Genomic DNA, 23,559 nt, shown 5'->3' on the forward strand with positions numbered 1-23,559 from the left:
CATAATCCAGAGACACAAAAAAACATCAGAACAAGCAATGTCAGAGTCGTGTGTGTGTGTATTTGAAAGTATACAGACCCCTTGACATTTTTCACATTTGTTACGTTACAGCCTTATTCTGAAATGGATTAAATTATTGCACAATTGGCCCAGCGTTGTCTGGGTTTGGCCGGGGTAGGTCGTCATTGTAAATAAGAATTTGTTTTTAACTGACTTGCCTAGTTAAACAAAGGTTAAATAAGACTTCCTGGAGCTGGCCGCCCGGCCAAACTGAGCAATCGGGGGAGAAAGGCCTTGGTCAGGGAGGTGACCAACAACCCGATGGTCACTCTGACAAAGCTCCAGAGTTCCTCTGTGGAGATGGGAGAAACTTCCAGAAGGACAACCATCTCTGCAGCACTCCACCAATCAGGCCTTTATGGTAGAGTGGCTAGACGGAAGCCACCCCTCAGTAAAAGCACATGACAGCCAGCTTGGAGTTTCCCAAAAGGTACCTAAAGGACTCAGACCATGAGAAACAAGATTCTCTGGTCTGATGAAACCAAGCTCGAACTCCTTGGCTTGAATGCCAAGCATCACGTCTTGAGGAAATCATCCCTATGGTGAAGCATGGTGGTGGCAGAATCATGCTGTTGGGATGTTTTCAGTGGCAGGGACTGGGAGACTAATCAGGATCGAGGGAAAGCTGAACGGATTAAAGTACAGCAAGATCCTTGATGAAAACCAGCTTCAGAGCGCTCAGGACCTCAGACTGGGGCGAAGGTTCACCTTCCAACAGGATAACGACCCTATGCACACAGCCACCGCAGGTGTGGCTTCGGGACAAGTCTCTGAATGTCCTTGTCCCTGACTTGAGCCCGATCGAACATCTCTGGAGAGACCTGAAAATAGCTGTGCAGCGGCGCTCCCCATCAAACCTGACAGAGCTTGAGAGGATCTGCAGAAAAGAATGGGAGAAACTCCCCAAATACAGGTATACCAAGCTTGTAGCATCATACCCAAGGAAAATCAAGGTTATAATCGCTGCAAAATGTGCTTCAACAAAGTACTGAGTAAATGGTCTGAATACTTTTATGTAGATGGGATATTTCCGGGTTTTTTCCAAATACATTTGGAAACTTCTAAACTTGTTTTTGCTTTGTCATTATGGCATATTGTGTGTAGATTGAAGGAAAAAAAACGAATCCATAATAAAATATCCTAAACTTTGAACATCCCACGAAGCACCATTTAAATCCATTATAAAAATTGGAAAGAATATGGCACCACAAATCTGCCAAGAGAGGACTGCCCACCAAAACTCACAGACCAGGCAAGGAGGGCATTAATCAAAGAGGCAACAAAGAGACCAAAGATAACCCTGAAGGAGCTGCAAAGCTCCACAGCGGAAATTGGAGTATCTGTCCATAGGACCACTTTAAGCCATACACTCCACAGTGCTGGGCTTTACGGAAGAGTGGCCAGAAAAAGCCATTGGTTTAAAGACAAAAATAAGCAAACACGTTTGGTGTTTGCTAAAAGGCACGTGGGAGACTCCCCAAACATATGGAAGAAGGTACTCTGGTCAGATGAGACTAAAATGTAGCTTTTTGGCCATCAAGGAAAATGCTATGTCTGGCGCAAACCCAACACCTCTCATCACCCTGAGAACACCATCCCCACAGTGAAGCATGGTGGTGGCAGCATCATGTTGTGGGGATGCTTTTCATCGGCAGGGACTGGGAAACTGGTCAGAATTGAAGGAATGACGGATGGCGCTAAATACAGGGACATTTTTGAGGGGAAACCTGTTTGTCTTCCAGAGATTTGAGACTGGGACGGAGGTTCACCTTCCAGCAGGACAATGACCTTAAGCATACTGCTAGGGCAACACTTGAATGGTTTAAGGGGAAACATTTAAATGTCTTGGAATGGCCTAGTCAAAGCCCAGACCTCAATCCAATTGAGAATCTGTGGTATGACTTAAAGATTGCTGTACATCAGCGGAACCCATCCAACTTGAAGGAGCTGGAGCAGTTTTGCCTTTGAAGAATGGGCAAAAATCCCAGTGGCTACATGTGCCAAGCTTATAGGGACATACCCCAAGAGAAAGGTGGCTCTACAAATTATTGACTTTGGGGGGTGAATAGTTATGCATGCTCAAGTAGTTTTTTTGTCTTATTTCTTGTTTGTTTCACAAAAAATATTTTGCATCATCAAAGGCATGTTGTGTAAATCAAATGTTACACACCCCAAAAAAATCTATTTTAATTCCAGATTATAAGGCAACAAAATAGGAAAAATGCCTTGGGGGTGAATACTTTCACAAGCCACTGTATGCATACATGTGTAGATTGATGAATAATGGTGTGTAAAGATGGTATATGAATAGAAAAGGTATGTACAGTAGTAGTTATATAGGATGAAGTGGGTAAAATGGTATGTAAACATTGAAGTTACCAGTGTTCAATGACTAAGGCAGCAGTCTCTAAATTGCAGGGTAATGGGTGGAGGCTGGCTACTGGTGACTGTTGAACAGTCTGATGGCCTTGATAGAAGCTACTATTGAACCACAATTACTCTAAATCAGAAATACTGTTTTTGTCTAAATCCTCTGACCACTGACTGGCAAAATGAATTGGTATGATTGATGTAAATTTTAAAAATACTAAAAATGTTAAATGCATGCTACGGTCTGTCACAGTATGACCAGGAGAGGGAGCTATAGGGCAATTTATGATCAAGTTCACCAGTAGCCTGGTTACAGTGAGTTTATTTTCACACTTAGTTAATTACCTTCAGTTCTATGTGGTGTGGAAATAGGACATACAATGTGATAACTAATTGTGTTTTTGAGTATTTCCCCAACAATTAGCTTTCATGGAAGGGTTCCCAAATTAGACGTTCAGACAATGCGGTTCACATTGGAATACCCAATGTTTTAGTTGCTACCTGCTCAGACGCCAAAGTTAGCGTTTTGTCAATATTTTGTCATCACTTTGATGACCCAAGTAAAAGGAGTAGCATAGCGGAATAAGCTCTGCACTTTCGCCCCTTATGCACCTGTGAGTAAAAAGTAAGCCTGGAAGAAGCTCGGGGTGTTCTGTTGGGACAAGGGTATCATGAAATATATCAGTGTTATGGGGGTTAAAACAAGCATGATCAATTGTATTGTTCGTTTTGCGCTTTTACCTTAAAATACCAACACAATTCTGTTTCAAAATGGGTCATTTCGAGGATTTTCCTCCTCTCCATTCAGAGAAATTATTCCAAATAAACAACGTTTGTATGTCCACTGTTACGAAATCTCCCTCCTCCTCCTGCTCACTTTGGTTCATTCGGGAGTTTCGGCAGAATGCATCGATTGCTGAATGAAGATGGCGGATTCAGGAGCGATGCTGTCAACTAGACTTTAAACATTTGCATATTTTCTGTCGTTATGCATTTCGTGTGGATATTTGTCTTTCAAAAACGTGCCTAGGTAAGTAAAACACCATATTTACTTTGAATATTTTGCGTGTCCTCTTTAACTTGAAGGCAGCCTATTGAATGTGTACAACACTAATAAGTTAGCCGGTAGGCTAACCTCGCAAGCATAGAGCTAGCTATATTTCATTGCCAGTTGGCAATGTATGGTTTTCCTCTATTTTTTCTTTACAATTTAAGTGAATGACGTGGACATATGTGTATTCACGTCATTAGTAACGTTAGCTAAATATGAAGACACCAAACATTTGGTGAATTCCAGCAGCATGTGTTTATTGTTGGAGCTAGTCGTTCTATCGAGATGCTTAGAGTTGTTTGCTTACTATTAAGAGGCTAGTGGTGAATCATATGGCTGACTGTTGCATGTAAAAGTTTTTCCATAACCAGTAACGCCCCATCGTTATTCTGGTATGTTACAACTGTATTCATTTTTTTTTTTTTTTTTTTACAGTAAAGTGTTTTTGTATACAGTTCTGAAATATGTTTGCAATACATTTGAAACGTTTATTTTTTTATTACATTCATGTATTGTAAGTGAGAAGTAGGCATTAGTCTGAAGCCGAAAAGTAAAGGAAATTCACATGAGCACCACAATGCCTATTCCATCCATGCTCTACCAAGGTTTTCCAGCACATAGCTTTGACTTACTACGGTAGCTATGTTGGTATATTGTACTTCAAACAATGTGTTGAAATTCACTGCCGACTGCGTGACTTTACAGGTAATTGTATGTGTGGTGTACAGAAATGAGGTAGTCATTCAAAAATCATGTTAAACCCTATTATTGCACAGAGTGAATCCATGCAGTTCATGATTTGTTAAGCAAATGTTTACTCCTGAACACATTTAGGCTTGCCATAACAAAGGGGTTGAATACTTATTGACTTAAGAAATTTAAGCTTTTCATTTTGAAACATTTCTAAAAACATAATTCCACTTTGACATTATAGGGTATTATGTATAGGCCAGTGACAGATCTCAATTTAATCAATTTTAAATTCTGGCTGTAACACGTGGAAAAAGTCAAGGGGTATAAATACTTTCTGAAGGCACTGTATGTTAACACTCAACTGGCCTAATAATTGCAGAGTATTCCAGACATTTTGGGGCCGGCTTATCCTAAATAATTAATTGCTTAAGGAACCACATTATCTTTTTGGTTATTGAATGAAGGTTAGTAGATTTGAAGTTGCTGCCATTGATTGGTTGAGATGTGGACACCATGGGAGAAAGAACCACAGCAACCCTGGTGTTCAGTTATGTTTTCTCTGATGAGCAGTGTTAACGTGATAGGCTTGAAACTAGAGGTCGACCGATTAATCGGAATGGCCGATTAATTAGGGCCGATTTCAAGATTTCATAACAATCGGAAATCAATATTTTTGGACACCGATTTGGCCGATTTCTTTTAAATTTCTTTTTATTTATTATATATATATTTTTTACACCTTTATTTAATCTTTATTTAACTAGGCAAGTCAGTTAAGAACACATTCTTATTTTCAATGACGGCCTAGGAACGGTGGGTTAACTGCCTCGTTCAGGGGCAGAACGACAGATTTTTACCTTGTCAGCTCGGGGGATTCAATCTTGCAACCTTACAGTTAACTAGTCCAACGCTCTAACCACCTGATTACATTGCACTCCACGAGGAGCCTGCCTGTTATGCGAAGGCAGTAGAACTGAAGGTAAGTTGCTAGCTAGCATTAAACTTATCTTATAAAAAACAATTAATCAATCAATCATAATGACTAGTTAACTACACATGGTTGATGATATTACTAGTTTATCTAGCGTGTCCTGCGTTCCATATAATCGATGCGGTGCGTATCGTTGCTCCAATGTGTACCTAACCATAAACATCAATGCCTTTCTTAAAATCAATACACAGAAGTATATATTTTTAAACCTGCATATTTAGCTAAAAGAAATCCAGGTTAGCAGGCAATATTAACCAGGTGAAATTGTGTCACTTCAGTGTATATGCAACAGTTTGGGCCGCCTAATTTGCCAGAATTTTACGTAATTATGACATAACATTGAAGGTTGTGTAATGTAACAGGAATATTTAGACTTATGGATGCCACCCGTTAGATGAAATACGGAACGCTTCCGTATTTCACTGAAAGAATAAATGTCTTGTTTTCGAGATGATAGTTCCCAGATTTGACCATATTATTGACCTAAGGCTCGTATTTCTGTGTGTTATTATGTTATAACTAAGTCTATGATTTGATAGAGCAGTCTGACTGAGCGGTGGTAGGCAGCAGCACGCTCGTAAGCATTCATTCACACTTTCCTGCATTTTGCCAGAAGCTCTTCGCTGTGCTTCAAGCCTATCAACTCCCGAGATTAGGCTGGTGTAACTGATGTGAAATGGCTAGCTAGTTAGCGGGGTGCGCGCTAATAGCGTTTCAAACGTCACTCGCTCTGAGACTTGGAGTAGTTATTCCCCTTGCTCTGCATGGGTAACGCTCTTTCGAGGGTGGCTGTTGTCGTTGTGTTCCTGGTTCGAGCCCAGGTAGGAGCGAGGAGAGGGACGGAAGCAATACTGTTACACTGGCAATACTAAAGTGCCTATAAGAACATCCAATAGTCAAAGGTATATGAAATACAAATGGTATAGAGAGAAATAGTCCTATAATTCCTATAATAACTACAACCTAAACTTCTTACCTGGGAATATTGAAGACTCATGTTAAAAGGAACCACCAGCTTTCATATGTTCTCATGTTCTGAGCAAGGAACTTAAACGTTAGCTTTCTTACATAGCACATATTGCACTTTTACTTTCTTCTCCAACACTTTGTTTTTGCATTATTTAAACCAAATTGAACACATTTCATTATTTATTTGAGGCTAAATTGATTTTATTGATGTATTATATTAAGTTAAAATAAGTGTTCATTCAGTACTGTTGTAATTGTCATTATTACAAAATAATAATAATAATTGGCCGATTCATCGGTATCGGCTTTTTTGGTCCTCCAATAATCGGTATCGGCGTTGAATAAATCATAATCGGTCGACCTATACTTGAAACTATTGTTTTGAATCTATCGATCCTGATGAGTAATGAAATGCTAGTGAATGTATGCAATTCTTTTCCCAAAGTGCACTTATACAATGCATGTAAAAAGTAGCCTACATTCAGCATCATGCTCAGCTTCATTTTGCACTTCAAATTAACACTTTTTAAAAAGCTGTATTTTGAAAGACTGGGTACAATAAGCTGAGTCCTTGTTTCATGATCCCGCTTCAACTTTTTTCATTCTATTTTTGAGTGGAAAGCCCAATTAGTGTTGAGCTGTGGGCTCAAGACGACTTCTGTCCTCTGAGCATATTACTGATGTCTGAGATAACCACTTTATAATTAAGAGTAAGGCCTGCGGGTGGCTCTCACAATGATTGTTTCCGCAGGAAGGGTATTAACAAGGTATTTTAAAGTGGAACAGGACTAACTTTCCCTTTTTAATGTGGCACTGGACAAACCCTATCTCCAACAGTACACATTTTTAAAATGGACTATGCAAAAATAAACATTTAGTTCATTTTTCACGTTTGACCCATTTATAGAATATTGCTTTGCTGGAAGTTAAGGTTGATTGGTTATGTCCTTGCCTTTAATGCTCATCAGCAAGCATTTAGATTGTAGGTTCCTATTCTATACTGAACAAAAATATAAATGAAAGATGTAAAGTGTTGGTCGCATGTTTCATGAGCTGAAATAAAAAAATCCCAGAAGTCTTTCATATGCATAAAAAGCTTATTTCTCTAATTTTGTGGCCAAATTTGTTTACATCCCTGTTAGTGAGCATTTGTTCTTTGCCAAGATAATTCATCCACCTGACATGTGGTATATCAAGAAGTAGATTAAACAGAATGATCATTATAAAGGTGCATGTTGTGCTGAGGACAATAAAAGGCCACTCTCAAATGTGCAGTTTTGTCACACAACACAATGCCACAGATGATTTAAGGGAGCGTGCAATTGGCATGCTGACTGCAATAATGTCCACTGGAGCTGTTGTCAAATAATTTCACGTTAATTTCTCTACCATAAGTCGCCTCCACTGTTGTTTTAGAGAATTTGGCAGTACGTCCAACCAGCCTCACAACCGTAGACCACGTGTAACCACGCCATCCCAGGACCTCCACACCCGGTTTCCTGCGGGATTGTCTGAAACCAGCCACCCGGACAGCTGATGAAACTGAGGAGTATTTCTGTTTGTAATAAAGCTCTTTTTTGGGGAAAAAATTATTCTGGTTGGCTGGGCTCCCCAGTTGCTGGGCCTGGCTCACCAGTGGGTGGGCCTCTGCCCTCCCAGGCCCAACCATGGCTGTGCCCCTGCCCAGTCATATGAAATCCATAGATTAGGGCCAAATTATTTTCAATTGACTGATTTCCTTATGAGCTGTGACTTAGTAAAATCATTGAAATTCAGTATGTTTGCAGCCTAATTAAGTTTGAGAGCGGACATTTCTTCCTTTGCCTGAGTTTTAGTCCAACACGTCAAGTGCACCTGATGTTTATGGTCCTTGCTGAGATGTTATATTTAGGCTATACTTTGTTTGTCATTCGGCAATTGACACCTAGGCATAAACCACAAGAAATAATGTGGAGCTGGTATTTAATTGCCTCATTCAACTCTGCGAGGTTCTCTGCTGACTTCAATATTTGTGGTGGTTACAATGGAGTTGAAGTACATTAATAACATTTTATGCCCCCCGGATTGGAAAATGGGCCTTGAGATTGACATTGACATTTTGGAGCTGAAGGGTGGCAGTTGTATGGCAATCTCAAATCAAATGTATTTATCACACGCTTCGTAAGGTGTAGACTAACAGTGAAATGCTTAGTAGTGGATAAGTTGAGCATCAATAAATTCCTCTTATTTTTCACCTACTGGGACACAGGATTTTGTACAGATCTCAGGACACTGCCTCAAACCCTTTTCCTTCCTAGGAAAATGGGAGAATGATGTTGGCAGGGGTTGAATTCCTATGCGCTATCGCAGCAACACAGGAGGAAATGCTAATGGTTTTGTCTGCTTGAGGCTGCTCTTAACAACGGTTTTAGATTTGGGCTTTATATACAGAAATATATTATCTCTTGAAACAATTAGAACTAGTCACCAGTGTTGGGGTCAGTTGCTTTTAAATTAGGAAAATTGGACCTGGTATTGGAATTTCAGTTTGATTCCTGAAATGACTGTCCTTACTAGGTCATTTTCAGAGGGTCTAGGTGGTTGTTGAGTCAATGGTTCAGTACTATCTATTCTGAGCAAACATCCTGTGTATGACTTTGGAATTCAGAGTCAGGCAGTGTAATGAAGGATATCTGCACTGTGTGTGTTGGAAAAGTATATTTCATTTTGTCTGTTCTAGATCAGAGCTTCCCAACCAGGGTTACTAGGACCCCTGGTGGTACTTGGCCTAGGCCTGGGTGATATGATTTTCTCAAATTTATGGGCGATTCACAATATATATACAAATGTTTTCTCTAAATAGGCCTTTCATTTGTTGTTCAATTAAAGGACACATATACTGCATTTCAAACAGTCAGCAATAATCTAATGAATTCAGGGATTGTGAAATTATAGCTAAGCTATATATAAGCATTTCACAACCATAAGACCACTAATATTTTTATTATTATTATTTGGCGTTAGGTAGCCTAGTGGTTAGAGCGTTGGACTAGTAACCGAGCGGTTGCAAGATCGAATCCCCCAGTTGACAAGGTAAAAAATCTGTCGGTCTACCCCTGAACAAGCCAGGTAACCCACTGTTGTTAGGCCGTCATTGAAAAAAAGAATTTGTTCTTAACTGACTTGCCTAGTTAAATAAAGGTGTAAAAAACAATAATAAAATCGGTGTCCAAAAATACAGATTAACGATTGTTATGAAAACTTGAAATCGGCCCTAATTAATCGGCTATTCCGATTTAATCGGTCGACCTCTAGTGTGTATGTTTTCTCCTCCAACAAAACAAAACCTGATTCGAAGGGGGTGTGGCAGATAAAAAAAAAATGTCGAGGTAGGATTCACATGAGTATCTTCGATGAAAGGTGGCTATCGAGGAGGGGATAACACTTCTGTTTGCCTACCAATAAACTGACACATGCGTTGACCACTTATCGGTTTCCGGATCAGAGGAGAGAGGACGGACTTTGCTTATATTAGAAAACCCCATGGGCTCAGTAGTGCACACTCAACTGCACACAAGCTAGCAAGCCAAGCAATCCACAGCTGGTTTTAGCAAAAAGGACAAAGCCTACACAACAGCTACAGGTAACTGCCAAAATAACTTAAACACCAACATGGTGTCTTAATCGGGCGTTGGGCCACCACAAGACTCCAGAACAGCTTCAATGCATCTTGGCATAGATTCTACCATTGTCTGAAGCTCTTTTTGAGGGATGCGTCACCATTCTTCCATAAGAAATTCAATCATTTGATGTTTTGTTGATGGTGGTGGGAAACGGTGTTTCAGACGCTGCTCCAGAATCTCCCAGAAGTGTTCAATTGGGTTTGAGATCAGGTGACAGACACACATACCCTTTAAACCACCTATGCTCCTTTGCAACCCCTCTTTCAAAGTCACTGAAATCTATTCTTCTAGCCATGGTAGCCAAAATAATGGGCAACTGGGCATTTTTATACATGACCCTAAGCATGTTGGGATATTATTTGCTTAATTAACTCAGGAAATACCAACTTGGAAGCACCTGCTTTCAATATCCTTTTGTATCCCTCATTTACTGAAGTGTTTTCATTATTTTGGCAGTTACCTGTATCTCGCCAGTGACTTCTATTAGCTAGCATTCTAACGCTACCTATGGCGGCTAACTTAGCTAGGAATATAGTGACAAAAATAGAGAAAGAAATATCAGGAATCTAGTGACACAGCAAAGAATAGAAATGACTCACGCTTGTGAAATAATCAGTCTGCATGTATTGCTGTTGTAGTAAAGTGCCCTAGTAGTTCCATTGTGCTTCCTGAATCCATCCATGCTAGTTCACTTGGTGCAGCTGAGCTCGGGCAGTCTGCACCAGTGCCCCCCTATGTGGGAGCTAATTTAAATATCCAAGTGTTGGCCAAGCTGTCAAATCAGGTTTTTTAACCAGTATACGTCAAAACTAGTGATGCACCGATATGACATTTTTGGCCGATACCTGATATTTTCCTTGCCCCCCAAAAAACAATACTAATAACCAATATAATATTTTTTTGCGGCCTTTTAAGCATTCATGTACAGTTAAATAGTTCACACACACACACACACACACACACACACACACACACGGACGCAGCGGTGTAAGGCACCGCATCTCAGTGCAAGAAGCGTCACTACAGCCCCTGGTTCGAATCCATGCGGTATCACATCCGGCCGTGATAGGGAGTCCCATAGGGCGGCGCGTAATTGGCCCAGTGTCGTCCGGTTTGGCCGTCATTGTAAATAAGAATTTGTTACAATTCTAGGCTTGCACGCTGTTCAAACAGTTGGACACGGACTGAAGGGTGTGTTCATAACAATTCAACTGTTCTGCCTTGTTAGCTAGCAAATTTGTCTATACTTAAAATATAAAGGGGATTCAATCTTGCAACCTTACGGTAAACTAGTCCAATGCTCTAACCACCTGCCTCTCATTGCACTCCACGAGGAGTCTGCCTGTTACGCGAATGCAGTAAGAAGCCAAGGTAAGTTGCTAGCCAGCATTAAACTTATCTTATAAAAAACAATTAATCAATCAATCATAATCACTAGTTAACTACACATGGTTGATGATATTACAAGTTTATCTAGCGTGTCCTGCGTTGCATATAATCGATGCGGTGCGCATTCGCGAAAAAGGTACCTAACCATAAACATCAATGCCTTTCTTAAAATCAACACACAAGTATATATTTTTAAACTTGCATATTTAGTTAATATTGCCTGCTAACATGAATTTCTTTGTGTCACTTCTCTTGCAACAGAGTCAGGGTATATGCAGCAGTTTAGGCCGCCTGGCTCGTTGCGAACTGTGTGAAGACCATTTCTTCCTAACAAAGACAGCCAACTTCGCCAAACAGGGGATGCGTTAACAAAAGCGCATTTGCGGAAAAAACACAATCGTTGCACGACTGTACCTAACCATAAACGTCAATGCCTTTCTTAAAATCAATACACAGAAGTATATATTTTTAAACCTGCATATTTAGTTAAAAGAAATCCAGGTTAGCAGGCAATATTAACCAGGTGAATTTGTGTCACTTCTCTTGCGTTCATTGCACGCAGAGTCAGGGTATATGCAACAGTTTGGGCCGCCTGGCTCGTTGCGAACTAATTTGCCAGAATTTTACGTAATTATGACAACATTGAAGGTTGTGCAATGTAACAGGAATATTTAGACTTATGGATGCCACCCGTTAGATAAAATACGGAACGCTTCTGTTTTCGAGATGATAGTTTCCGGATTCGACCATATTAATGACCTAAGGCTCGTATTTCTGTGTGTTATTATGTTATAATTAAGTCTATGATTTGATAGAGCAGTCTGACTGAGCGATTGTAGGCACCAAGCAGGCTCATAAGCATTCATTCAAACAGCACTTTCGTGCATTTTGCCAGCAGCTCTGCTGTTTATGACTTCAAGCCTATCAACTCCCGAGATTAGGCTGGTGTAACCGATGTGAAATGGCTAGCTCGTTAGCGAGGTGCGCGCTAATAGCGTTTCAAACGTCACACGCTCTTAGACTTGGAGTAGTTGTTCCCTTGCTCTGCATGGGTAACGCTGCTTCGAGGGTAGCTGTTGTCGATGTGTTCCTCGTTCGAGCCCAGGTAGGAGCGAGGAGAGGGACGGAAGCTATACTGTTACACTGGCAATACTAAAGTGCCTATAAGAACATCCAATAGTCAAAGGTATATGAAATACAAATGGTATAGAGAGAAATAGTCCTATAATTCCTATAATAACTACAACCTAAAACTTCTTACCTGGGAATATTGAAGACTCATGTTAAAAGGAACCACCAGCTTTCATATGTTTTCATGTTTTGAGCAAGGAACTTAAACGTTAGCTTTCTTACATGGCACATATTGCACTTTTACTTTCTTCTCCAACACTTTGTTGTTGCATTATTTAAACCAAATTGAACACATTTCATTATTTATTTGAGGCTAAATTGATTTTATTGATGTATTATATTAAGTTAAAATAAGTGTTCATTCAGTACTGTTGTAATTGTCATTATTACAAATAAATAAAAAAATTGTCCGATTCATCTGTATCGGCTTTTTTTGGTCCTCCAATAATCGGTATCGGCGTTGAAGAATCATAATCGGTCGACCTCTAATACACACGTGTAAAAACAATATGCTATTAATTGTTTTATCTCTACTAAACAAAAATGTAAACATAACATGTAAAGTGATGGTCCCATGTTTCATGAGCTGAAATTAAGATCCCAGAAGTTTTTCATATGCACAATAGCATATTTCTCTCAAATTTTGCGCACAAATTGATTTACATCCCTGTTTGTGAGCATTTCTCCTTTGCCAAGATAACCCATCCACCTGACAGCTGTGGCATAGCAAGTAGCTGATTAAACAGCATGTTCATTACACATGTGCACCTTGTGCTGGGGACAATAAATAGACCCTCTAAAACGTGCAGTTTTGTCACACAACACTGCCACAGATGCCACAGAAGTTTTGAGGGAGCGTGCATTGGCATGCTGACTGCAGGAATGTCCACCAGAGCTGTTGCCAGATAATTTAATGTTAATTTCTCTACCATAAGCCGCCTCCAACATCGATATAGAGATTTTGGCAATATGTCCAACTGGTCTCACAACAGCAGACCACGTATAACCATGCCAGCCCCGGACCTCCACAACCGTCTTTTTAATCTGCGGGACCGTCTGAGACCAGCCACCCAGACAGCTGATGAAACTGAGGATTATTTCTGTCTGTAAGAAAGCCCTTTTGTGGGGAAAAATTGTCTGGGCCTGGCTCCCCAGTAGGTGGGCCTATGCCCTCCCAGGCCTACCCATGGTTGTGCTCCTGCCCAGTCATGTGAATCCCATAGACCTGCAACAATTTTTTTCAGTTGACTGATTTCCTTACATGACCTGTAATTGTTGCAGGTTGTGTTATATTTTTTTTCAGTGTATATATAATGTCTATAAAATGTATTGTACAATTAACTTAATTTGTTTTGAGTACTTTACAGTTTTTTTTAATCCACCCCTGTAAACGTCATTTGCCTAATGATGCGTTAGTGGAGAAGGACTGTGTCATTTCCAACAAGCGCATTTCCATCCAACGTTCACTCTCCTCGCCGACTCTCCTCGATTAACTTTGACCTTTTTCAGGTGGCGAGAGAGGGCGGCGGAGGAGAGAGAGCGCAGGAGGTGAGCAAATCTGATTGATAAAGGCCCATGTCTCCCTGAGCCTCGAAGGATCCTTCTCCCCACTGGAGAATTTACATACAGGCCTGTCTCGGGCCAAATAGGATGTCATTATCCAAGCAAATTTGTTGTAAACAGTTTGTTTCAAAAACAAGTTTGAAATGAGGTTTTACTGAGTGTTTTTTCTCAAATGTACGCTTTGGCCACTACTACAAATAAAGGACAAGGCAACAATATTTTTGGTGTGAGATTTTCACTGGACAGTTACCTTTAAGGGTGGTGAAGTGAATAGCTGCACATTTTGATTTCACTGACAGCTCACTAAGGAAGTGGATTGACAGTGGTCTGTGTAGGGGAAAACCAGAGTTCTTTTACAGACATCCTCCTGTCAGCCCTGTGACTTTCATCAGGTCAGGGAACAAACACATCTTTCAAACATGGTCAAACAGAGAAACCCAATTGGGCAGGGAGGAGGAGCCGGGTGAAGTCATCCCATTAGAAGGCAAGATTGAATGGTCCTTGACCCCTTCTCTATCTTATTCACAGCCAGGATCAATATGTGCTTACCTTAACAGCTTCTGTTATTAATAATATACACTGTGTCTGAGATGCAGACGCTGCAGGGATCACACAGCAGCCGGGGTCAATAGGTTAAAGTAATGATGCAGCAGTGGTTTAATATCTGGGCTGCCGAGAGGGCTATGGGCTGCAGTCAGAGCACGACGGGGGGGAGGTTATCTCCACTCGAGGCCTGTAGGGCCTCAATTAGCTCCATCTGATACACAGTGGCTGCAATTTGTTTAACATGTCAGTTTTCTCTCTTTCCTTGCAATTAATGAATTGTGGTTGAAATTTAGACTTAGGGTTTTGGAAATAATGTGAACTGTGTAGCAGTGCTTTGAGAGCATTTATTTACTTTCTAGATTCTGTTAGTTCCAAATAAGTAATTGTGTAATGTTATAATGTGCTAGCCTATGCCTACAGTTTCTTGCAAAAGTATTTACCCACTTGGTGTTTTTCCTATTTTGTTGCATTACAACCTGTAATTTAAATAGATTTTTATTTAGATTTTGTGTAATGGACATACACAATATAGTCCAAATTGGTGAAGTGAAATTAAAAAAATAACACGTTTAAAAAAATTCTAAATAAATAAAACTGGAAAAGTGGTGCGTGCATATGTATTCACCCCCTTTGCTATGAAACCCCTAAATAAGATCCGGTGCAACCAATTACCTTCAGAACTCACATCATTAGTCAAATTAAGTCCACCTGTGTGCAATCTAAGTGTCATTATCTGTCACATGATTTCAGTATATATACACCTGTTCTGACAGGCCCCAGAGTCTGCAACACCACTAAGCAATGGGTACCACCAAGCAAGCGGTACTATGAAGACCAAGGAGCTCTCCAAACAGGTCAGGGACAAAGTTGTGGAGAAGTACAGATCAGGGTTGAGTTATAAAAAGATATCCAAAACTTTGAACATCCCACGGAGCACCATTAAACTCATTATTAAAAAATGGAAAGAATATGGCACCACAACAAACCTGCCAAGAGAGGGCCGCCCACCAAAATTCACGGACCAGACAAGGTGGGCATTAATCAGAGAGGCAACAAAGAGACCAAAGATTACCCTGAAGGAGCTGCAAAGCTCCACAGCGGAGATTGGAGTATCTGTCCATAGGACCACTTTAAACCGTACACTCCACAGAACTGGGCTTTACAGAAGTGGCCAGAAAAAAATAAGCAAACATGTTTGGTGTTTGCTAAAAGGCATGTGGGAGACTCCCCAAACATATGGAAGAAGGTACTCTGGTCAGATGAGACTAAAATAGCGTTTTCCTTGATGGCCAAAATGCTCTATGTCTGGCGCAAACCCAACACCTCCCGTCACCCCGAGAACACCATCCCCACAGTGAAGCATGGTGGTGGCAGCATCATGCTGTGGGGATGTTTTTCATCGGCAGGGACTGGGTAACTGGTCAGAATTGAAGGAATGATGGATGGTGCTAAATACAGGGAAATTCTTGAGGGAAACATGTTTGTCTTCCAGAGATTTGAGACTGGGACGGAGGTTCACCTTCCAACAGGACAATGACCGTAAGCATACTGCTAAAGCAACACTTGAATGGTTTAAGGGGAAACATTTAAATGTCTTGGAATGGCCTAGTCAAAGCCCAGACCTTAATCCAATTGAGAATCTGTGGTATGATTTTAAAGATTGCTGTACACCAGCGGATCCCATCCAACTTGAAGGAGCTGAAGCAGTTTTGCCTTGAAGAATGGGCAAAAATCCCAGTGGCTAGATGTGCCAAGCTTATAGAGACATACCCCAAGTGACTTGCAGCTGTAATTGCTGCAAAAGATGGCTCTACAAAGTATTGACTTTGGGGGGTTGAATAGTTTTGTCTTTTTGTCTTATTTCTTGTTTGTTTCACAATAAAAAATATTTTGCATCTTCAAGGTGGTAGGCATGTTGTGTAAATCAAATGATAATTTTTTAAATTCCAGGTTGTAAAGCAACAAAATAGGAAAAATGCCAAGGGGTGAATACTTTCGCAAGCCACTGTATATCACCTCCCATAGTCTCCCATTTGCCTCAGTCATTGGCATGTAGTAGAGGGACCGGGACATTTTGAAATTATGTCCCTTTAGGCTGTAGTCAATGTGTGTGTTAAAACATGAGTAGCAGGTTGTTTTAATGACATGTTACCTCGGAAGTGCCTCTGTATTCATCCAGTAGTAAAATAAGTCTTCTGCTCGAAAAGACCCATGAAAGCATTGAAAATGTTCTTACCTGAATCGTCATCAGTTCAATCGCAACGACTCCCTCGCATACACTTTCAGAAAGTCATTAGCAGCTTGACTGCCTATTTAGTGCATTTGAATCCTCACTGTTTTGTCCTTCATGAGCGTTTAAGAATGGCGGCCCAGCTGTTTTCTCAGCTTCCTCCTAGCAGCTTGTTTAGGGTAAGAGTGGGTGTAACTAATTACATTCTTGTGCAGACCTGACCCAACTTCCCTATGCTATCTATGGGATAAACCTCAGCATTTCCTCGCTAGGGACACAGAGGGGCTAGAGAGCAGCATAATTCTCTATTTAATTTAACATGATCATCTCAATGCCCCCCTGAAATGTAATGTACTGGTGTGCAGTGCACTAAGCTGTACGTAGCCTAACAGTAAGTAGCTCAGTGTGCAGTGATGCACCCCTGTGCTGGAGCCATGATACCCGTCTCTCTGCTCCAGTACTACTAGGTTATATGAACTGATGGTTATATATATTGTCTGTGCCTTAAAGGTCTCGAACAGTAATTCTGATTCCCATGTAAAACAACCTTTTGAGTGACTAAAATATTACCCATAAACCGTTTTTTGTTTACTTTTCTGTTCTCTCTTTGTTCTTTTTTTCATATTTCTATACAAGTGTTAAATTGATTATTAAAACAATGATGTTAAGTATTATGATTAAATTGTTATAGCCATGAGAGAAAAAGTATAACTACCAGGAAGTTTGAAAAGAGTGAGCGGGGAGCTTATATTTTTTTCACCTTTATTTAACCAGGTAGGCCAGTTGAGAACAAGTTCTCATTTACAACTGCGAACTGGCCAAGATGATAAAGCATAGCAGTGCGACAAAAACAACAACACTAAGTAACACATAAACGTATAGTCAATAACACAAAAGAAAATAAAAATAGAAAGAATATGTACAGTGTGTGCAAATGTAGGGAGGTAGGAAATAAATAGGCCATAGAGGCGAAAATAATTACAACATAGCATTAATACTGGAGTGATATACAGTTGAAGTCGGAAATTTACATACACCTTAGCCAAATACATTTAAACTCAGTTTTTCACAATTCCTGACATTTAATCCCAGTAAAAAATCCCTGTCTTAGGTCAGTTAGGATCACCACTTTATTTTAACAATGTGAAATGTCAGAATAATAGGAGAGAGAATGATTTCTTTCAGCTTTAATTTCTTTCATCACATTCCCAGTGGGTCAGAAGTTTACATACACTCAATTAGTATTTGGTAGCATTGCCTTTAAATTGTTTAACTTGGGTCAAACATTTCGGGTACCTTTCCACAAGCTTCCCACAATAAGTTGGGTGGATTTTGGCCCATTCCTCCTGACAGATCTGGTGTAACTGAGTCAGGTTTGTAGGCCTCCTTGCTCGCACACGCTTTTTCAGTTCTGCCCACAAATGTTCTATAGGATTGAGGTCAGGGCTTTGTGATGGCCACTCCAATACCTTGACTTTGTTGTCCTTAAGCCATTTTTCCACAACTTTTGAAGTATGCTTGGGGTCATTGTCCATTTGGAAGACCCATTTTGCGAACAAGCTTTAACTCCCTGACATGTCTTGATGTTGCTTCAATATATCCACATAATTTGCCTCCTCATGAAGCCATCTATTTTGTGAAGTGCACCAGTCCCTCCTGCAGCAAAGCACCCCCACAACATGATGCTGCCACCCCCGTGCTTCACGGTTGGGATGGTGTTCTTCGGCTTGCAAGCATCCCCCTTTTTCCTCCAAACATAACGGTGGTCATTATGTCCAAACAGTTCTATTTTTGTTTCATCAGACCAGAGAACATTTCTCCAAAAAGTACGATCTTTGTCCCCATGTGCAGTTGCAAACCGTAGTCTGGCTTTTTTATGGCAGTTTTGGAGCAGTGGCTTCTTCCTTGCTGAGCGGACTTTCAGGTTATGTCGATATAGTACTCGCTTTACTGTGGATATAGATACTTTTGTACCTGTTTCCTCCAGCATCTTCACAAGGTCCTTTGCTGTTGTTCTGAGATTGATTTGCACTTTTCAGAACAAAATACGTTCATCTCTAGGAGGCAGAACGCGTCTCCTTCCTGAGCGGTATGATGGTTGCGTGGCCCCATGGTGTTTATACTTGCGTAGTATTGTTTGTACAGATGAACGTGGTACCTTCAGGCGTTTGGAAAATGCTTCCAAGGATGAACCAGACTTGTGATGGTCTACAATTTGTTTTCTGAGGTTTTGGCTGATTTCTTTTGATTTTCCAATGATGTCAAGCAAAAGTGGCACTGAGGTTGAAGGTAGGCCTTGAAATACATCCACAGGTAAACCTACGATTGACTCAAATGATGTCAATTAGCCTATCAGAAGCTTCTAAAGCCTTGACATAATTTTCAGGAATTTGCCAAGCTGTTTAAAGGCACAGCCACTTTAGTGTATGTAAACTTCTGACCCACTGGGATTGTGATACAGTGAAATAATCTGTCTGTAAACAATTGTTGGAAAAATTACTTGTGTCATGCACAAAGTAGATGTCCTAACTGATTTGCCAAAACTATAGTTTTCTAACAAGAAATTTGTGGAGTGGTTGAAAAACTAGGTTTCATGACTCCAATCTAAGTGTATGTAAACTTCAGACTTCAACGGTATGTGCATTTGATGATGTGCAAGTAGAGATACTGGTGCAAAAGAGCAGGAGGGTAAGTAATAATATGGGGGTGAGGTAGTCGGGTGTGCTTTTTACAGATTGGCTGTGTACAGGTACAGTGATCGGTAAGCTGCTCTGACAGCTTATGCTTAAAGTTAGAGAGGGAGATATAAGTCTCCAGCTTCAGAGATTTTTGCAATTTGTTCCAGTCATTGGCAGCAGAGAATTGGAAGGAAAGGCAGCCAAAGGAAGTGTTGGCTTTGGGGATGACCAGTGCAATATACCTGCTGGAGCGTGTGCTACGGGTGGGTGTTGCTATGGTGACCAGTGAGTAAGGTGGGACTTTACCTAGCAAAGACTTATAGATGACCTGAAGCCAGTGGGTTTGTCAACGGATATGTAGCGAGGGCCAGCCAACGAGAGAATAGAGGTTGCAGTAGGGGGTAGTATATGGGGCGTTGGTGATAAAATGGATGGCATTATGATACACTACATCCAGTTTGCTGAGTAGAGTGTTGAGGGCTATTTTGTAAATGACATCGCCTAAGTCAAGGATCGGTAGGATAGTCAGTTTTACGAGGGTGTTTTTGGCGGCATGAGTGAAGGATAGGTTATTTTGTTGCAAAATAGGAAGCCGATTCTAGATTTAATTTTGGATTGGAGATGCTTGGTGTGAGTCTGGAAGGAGAGTTTACAGTCTAACCAGACTCCTAGGTATTTGTAGTTGTCCACATATTCTAGGTCAGAACCATCCAGAGTAGTGATGCTAGTCAGGCGGGAGGGTGCAGGCAGCAATCGGTTGAAGAGCATGCACTTAGTTTTACTAGCATTTAAAAGCAGTTGGAGTCCACGGAAGGAGTGTTGTATGGCGTTGAAGCTCGTTTGAAGGTTTGTTAGCACAGTGTCCAAAGAGGGGCCAGATGTATACAGAATGGTGTCGTCTGCGTAGAGGTGGATCAGAGAATCACCAGCAGCAAGAGCGACATCATTGATATATACAGAGAAAATAGTCGGCCCGAGAATTGAGCCCTGTGGCACCCCCATAGAGACAGCTAGAGGTCCGGACAACAGGCCCTCCGATTTGACACACTGAACTCTATCTGAGAAGTAGTTGGTGAACCAGGCGAGGCAGTCATTTGAGATGCCAAGGCTATGAAATTAGGCTTGAAAGGCTTAAAATGATCGATTATTGTAGATTTGTCCGTGGTGACAGTGTTTCCTATCCTCAATGCAGTGTGCAGCTGGGAGGAGGTTCTCTTATTCTCTATGGGCTTTACAGTTTCCCAAAACATTTTGGAATTAGTGCTCCATGAAGCAAATTTCTGTTTGAAAAAGCTAGCCTTAGCTTTCCAAATTGACTGAGTATATTGGTTCCTGACTTCCCTGAAGAGTTGCATATCGCGGGGGCTATTTGATGCTAATGCAGAATGCCACAGGATGTTTTTGTGCTGGTCAAGGGCAGTCTTGTCTGGGGTGAACCAAGGGCACTTTCTGTAGGACGATCGTGCCATGCTGATTCTCTCTGACTCTGTACGTGTACCAAAACATTCAAGGGCCATTTTCTCAAAAGTGGGGTTAAAAGTTTATCGACTTTCAAAGAAGAATAACTTTTCCATTTTCAACTGGAGTGTGTGATATACCATTTTCTAGCTCTGAGTCTCTACTATTATTCAATGTAAAAAAACACTTTCAAATTTTGCTACATAGGTCCGGATCAAGCCGGTCAGTCACAAATAGGATGTGGGAGCACTTCTGATTGTGTGCTCAGTTCTAACTGATGAACAGTGGTCCTTGTTTGAATGATGAAACTGTTTTCTTTGGACCGTCTAACTGAGAGGTCTGCACTCTGAGCAGACAGGGGTTACCCTTACCTCATTGACCTGTCAGTCAAATTAAGTCTGAGTGCAGGGATTTTGCAAAACCCTGCTGATGGGCAGCAGTTACGACTAGGGGTGGGATGAGAAATGGCTGTGTCACGCTCCGATTGTGACAGCCCTGGATGGCAACCCTCCGTAGATAAGTGCTTGTAGAGCTCTCAAAGGTTAGAACGCCTTGCCAAACCCCAAGCATTTAGACTCCGTGCAGTCAGTGCACTGGAGCCAAGGGGGAGGGAGTTGCACTCCAGTCTTGTATGTCTGTGCCAAGTGGAGGGGACGTGCCTCTGAAATGGCTGCGCTGTTTACAAATTTGTCTGGGATAATAGTATGGAATGAGCAGTGTTCCCACTTAACGGCTCAACTGCCCAAAACCGTTTTGTGGACATTGTCGGTTATAACTCCCTCTGCCCCACACGTCCTCTCCGCTAAACTACTACTGATGAGTAAATAGTTATTACAAGCTACATGCTCCTCAGCTCTTTGTAAGCTGCGTCACGCAGCCAAGCTGAAAATAAATGCTAATGAAGGCAAGGCACTCTGCAGACCAGCTTTAATCAGTGTACCAGCGTTGGAGAGAGCTTGAGGAGGAGGGGAGTGGGGCAATGATGTTACCTTTAGGTTGAAAAACTGGAAGATTTTTATAAAATTAGCTGTAAATTACAGATCAAAGGGAGTGATTTCTGTTTTTCTTTTTTTTTGAAGCAGCAGTACCAGATTAGAGAAACTAATAATTTCATCACTGTGCTCTATCTGGCTTCAATAAATCTTATACTGAAGAAGGGTGCATCTCATGTTCTCTGCAAGTCAGTCAGAACCTTATTCTCATGCTTCAAAAAACCTAGGCCTATATTCCCCACTGAAAGCCAAACAGAACTGAAAAAGGTTTATGTTCAGTTTCTGCAGATAAAGGAAATGTAGCAAATGTACCTGACTGAGGGGTCTGAGGAACTGAATCCAGATACAACAACACCTCATTCAGTGTTTTCAACAAGTACATAAAGTAGCCAGCCAAATAGAAGAAGTGGCCAGCCATGTGCCCCCTGGCCAGGTTTGAATATTGTTGCAGAATGAGCTTTATTTTGGTGGCCTCTGGTGCATTCTAATGCTCTGATTCCATCTGGAAATTCCAATCAAATCTTATTAGTCACTTGCGCCGAATACAGCAGGTGTAGACCTTACAGTGAAATGCCTACTTTTTAGCCCCTTACCAACAATACCGTTAAAAAAAAAGAAATACGAATAAGAAATAAAAGTAATAAGTAATTTAAAGAGCAGCAGTAAAATAACAATAGTGAGACTATATGCAGGAGGTACCGATACAGAGTCAATGTGCGGGCGGGGGCACTGGTTAGTCGAGGTAATTGAGGTATTATGTACATGTTGGTAGAGTTATTAAAGTAACTATGCATAGATGATAACAACAGAGTAGCAGCGGTGTAAAAGAGTGGGGAGGGGCAAATAGTCTGGGTAGCCATTTTGATTAGATGTTCAGGAGTCTTATGGCTTGGGGGTAGAAGCTGTTTAGAAGCCGCTTGGACCTAGACTTGGTGCTCCGGTACCGCTTGCCGTGCAGTAGCAGAGAGAACAGTCTATGACTAGGGTGGCTGGAGTCTTTGACAATCTTTAGGGCCTTCCTCTGACACAGCCTGGTATAGAGATCCTGGATGGCAGGAAGCTTTGGCCCAGTGATGTACTGGGCCGTACGCACTACCCTCTGTAGTGCCTTGCGGTCGGAGGCCGAGCAGTTGCCATACTAGGCAGTGACGCAACCAGTCAGGATGCTCTCGATGGTGCAGCAGTAGAACCTTTTGACGATCTGTGGACCCATGCCAAATCTTTTCAGTCTCCTGAGGGGGAATAGGTTTTGTCGTGCCCTCTTCACAACTGTCTTGGTGTGCTTAGACCATGTTAGTTTGTTGGTGTTGTAGACACCAAGGAACTTGAAGCTCTCAACCTGCTCCGCTAATCACTAATTCCCAGCGAAAGTATTGAATACTTTATCAAGTTTACCTCCCAGATTGAAAACATTTGTGTTATTGTGTAGAAAGACATGACTTTAAACATTTTTAAACATTTTAATCTGTCTTCTCGAGATTTAAGTCTTACTTACAGTTTTACTGCAAGACATGAATTCCCATAATGATGTTTGTTCTTTAAATAATGTATTTTTATTAAAACACGAAAAATTAAGTACATAGCCCTCATTATCTTGAAAAATGAAATGTTTTGTTTTTCCAGGTTTCTGTTTTTCAATTTGTTTCAGGTTTTCACTCTCAATCACACTTTTTATACTAAACAAAAATATAAAAGCAACAATTTCAATTTTTTTACTGAGTTACAGTTAATATAAGGAAATCTGTCAATTGAAAAAATTCATTAGGCTCTAACCTA

At 41.0% G+C, this 23,559-nt stretch overlaps 1 protein-coding gene across 6 annotated transcripts in view; it reads left to right on the plus strand.

The window, feature by feature from the left end:
• The first annotated feature begins 3,301 nt into the window (after positions 1-3,301).
• Positions 3,302-23,559, plus strand: part of LOC139570839 (bifunctional heparan sulfate N-deacetylase/N-sulfotransferase 2-like) — a 205,252-nt gene continuing 184,994 nt past the window's right edge. For all 6 annotated transcript variants that reach the window (XM_071393069.1, XM_071393073.1, XM_071393071.1 and 3 more), the window contains exon 1: positions 3,302-3,460. The gene's annotated coding sequence lies outside the window, so the exon portion shown is untranslated. The remainder of the gene's footprint in view (positions 3,461-23,559) is intronic.

This window comes from Salvelinus alpinus, chromosome 3 (assembly GCF_045679555.1).
Source record: "Salvelinus alpinus chromosome 3, SLU_Salpinus.1, whole genome shotgun sequence".
Taxonomy (NCBI): Eukaryota; Metazoa; Chordata; class Actinopteri; order Salmoniformes; family Salmonidae; genus Salvelinus; species Salvelinus alpinus.